The 2,644-nt window shown below is 45.9% G+C and overlaps 1 pseudogene; it reads left to right on the top strand.

The window, feature by feature from the left end:
* Positions 1-305: 305 nt before the first annotated feature.
* LOC138147723 (tubulin beta chain pseudogene) lies at positions 306-1,628 on the top strand (annotated as a pseudogene).
* The last annotated feature ends 1,016 nt before the right edge of the window (positions 1,629-2,644 follow it).

The following is a 2,644-nucleotide window of genomic DNA, read 5'->3' on the forward strand; positions in this document are numbered from 1 at the left end:
AATCGCGGGCTCAGACACTCAGCACCACACCCAGAAATAACTGGCCGTATAACCTTGAGCAAGTTACTTAACCCCAAATGCTTAGGGGCGGCCAGGTGGCTCAGCGAGTAAGAGCACTGGAAAAAAATGAAGGCTGAGGCTTTTTTCTCCCACTCAGAGCATTTGTGTAGTTGTGTTCTGAATTAGCAGCTCCAACCTCCCGGGAACCTTTTATTGATAAAGAGCTCATTCAGTGGAAAGGAGGATATATATTTCATCTCTGCTTCCTGCACATGACTTGAGACAAGCAAAAGTAAATTCTAAATATGAGGAAAATCATACACATCCATTCTGGCCAGTGTGGCAATTCAATTGATGCAAAGGTCTGGGAAGTGATCAGTGATGAACATGGCTTCAACCCCACCAGAACCTACCATGGGGACAGTGATCTACAGTTGAACTGGATCTCTGTCTACTACAATGAGGCCACTGGTGGAAAATATGTTACCTGGGCCATATTGGTTGATCTTGAGCCTGGGAACCATGGACTCTGTTTGTTCTGGACCTTTTACCCAAATATTCAGACCAGACAACTTTGTCTTTGGCCAGTCCAGGGCAGGCAACAAGGGTCAAAGGTCAGCATGCTAAGGGGGCTGAGCTGATGGATTCACTATTGGATGTGGAGCAAAAGGAGGCGGAGCTGTGATTTCCTGCAAGTCTTCCAGCTGACCCACTCACTTGGTGGAGGCACCGACTCTGGGATGGGCACCCTGCTCATCAGCAAGATACAAGAAGAGTACTCTGACCGAATCATGAATACCTTTGGTATGGTTCCATCACCCAAGGTCTCAGATACCATAGTTAAGAGCTATAATGCCACACTATCTGTCCACCAGTTAGTAGAAAACACAGATTAAACCTGCTGCATTGATAATGAAGCACTCTGTGATATCTGCTTATGAGCCCTCAAGCTGACCACACCAACCTATGGTGACCTTAACCATCTAGTCTCTGCTACCATAAGTGGTGTCACTACCTGCCTTCAATTTCCTGGCCAGCTTAATGCTGACCTCCGCAAATTGGCCATAAACATGGTCCCTTTCCCTCGACTCCACTTCTTCATGCCTGGCTTTGCCCCCACTCACCAGCTGTGGGAGCCAGCAGCACCATGACCTAACCACGCCTGACCTCACCTGGCAAGTCTTTGAAGCCAAGAACATGATGGCAGCATATGACCCTCTTCATGGGCAATATCACCATTGCTGCTGTTTTCCATGGTTGGATGTCCATGAAAGAGGTGGATGAACAAATGCTCAATGTGCAAAACAAAAATAGTAGCTACTTCGTTGAGTGGATTCCCAACAATGTGAAGACTGTGATATTCCACCCCATCAGCTCAAGATGCTGTCACTTTCATTGGAAATAGCACTGCCATCCAGGAGCTCTTCAAATGCATCTCAGTGCAGTTCACTGCCATGTTCTGCCAGAAGGCCTTCCTCCACTGGAACACAGGGGAAGGGATGGACGAGGTGGAGTTCACCGAAGCTGAGAGCAACATGAACGATCTCATTTCTGAGTACCAACAATACCAGGATGCCACTATGGAAGAGGAGGAGGATTTCAGTGAGGAGGCAGAGGAGGAGGCCTGAGGGAGATAAACTACCACCTCAAGTGTTCTCAATTTTTCCAACATTTTTCCCCCATCAGCCTTATTCCCCTAAGGTTTGCATTTTTGGCCTCCATACTCTTTTTTCTCTCCTTTGTGGGTGCTGAGCTCTCTGTCTTCTGTTTTTCCTTCCTTTTATGACCTGTAACTTCAATACTCTTTCTTTCCCACTCCCAGATTTCTCTCCAAGAAGCAGAATGTCTCCAACCCAGAGCCTCAATTTAGGGGTCTTTGTGCCCACTAAGTGCCCTGAACTAAAATGGTGACCAAGAGGAAAGGTCCAGGACTCTTTGGCTTCCACTGATGAAAAAGGGGACAAAAATGTCATATTCCTAGTGGAGAGAGTTCTCTTGGTAGGTGTTTGGGGGGGAAGAGAGGAAATGGAATGATACATTCCACAAAAGTCTGTTGGGGAAGCCAGGCTTTCTAGTATAACTACCATCTCCATATTCCCCAACTTGTCATATTCCTATCTTCAGGTGCCCCTTCCCTTTATCTCTCTCCCCCAGCTCTGGGGGAAGTGTTGACAGTATTATTCCTCCCAGTTTTAGTTTCTCTCCTAAGTGTTTATTTTTCTTTGGAGGGGTCTGTATCTCACTCTGCTAGGTGGGCTTCCCACTCAGCTCTTTATCTTCCCCTAATTTTGGGACCCACCTACCCTTCCCCAGTCTGACAAGTAAGAACTACTTCAACTCCAAAACTTCCAGATTAAGTCCCTCATTTGGGGAGGATTTCAATTTTTTTCTACTTCCCCCTCCCCAAAATCAATTCCCTCCAAAAGAAGGGAGTAGGGGAAACAGTACACTTCCTTTCCCATAATCAAACTTTTCATTTCTCTCATCCTTTCCACTTCTGCAGTTTCTATCTTGGGCTCTTCCCCCTCCCACTTCCTATGTTTCTGTTTTGTGTTGAACTTGCTGCTTTTTTTCATATTGAAAAGATGATGCTCCCAAACCCAAAAATTAACAGGAAATGAGGAAAAAAATTTCCAAAAAAAAA

Source organism: Petaurus breviceps, unplaced genomic scaffold (genome assembly GCF_028583685.1).
Source record: "Petaurus breviceps papuanus isolate PSGF00001 unplaced genomic scaffold, PetGlider_PUasm1.0 90804, whole genome shotgun sequence".
Lineage (NCBI taxonomy): Eukaryota > Metazoa > Chordata > Mammalia > Diprotodontia > Petauridae > Petaurus > Petaurus breviceps.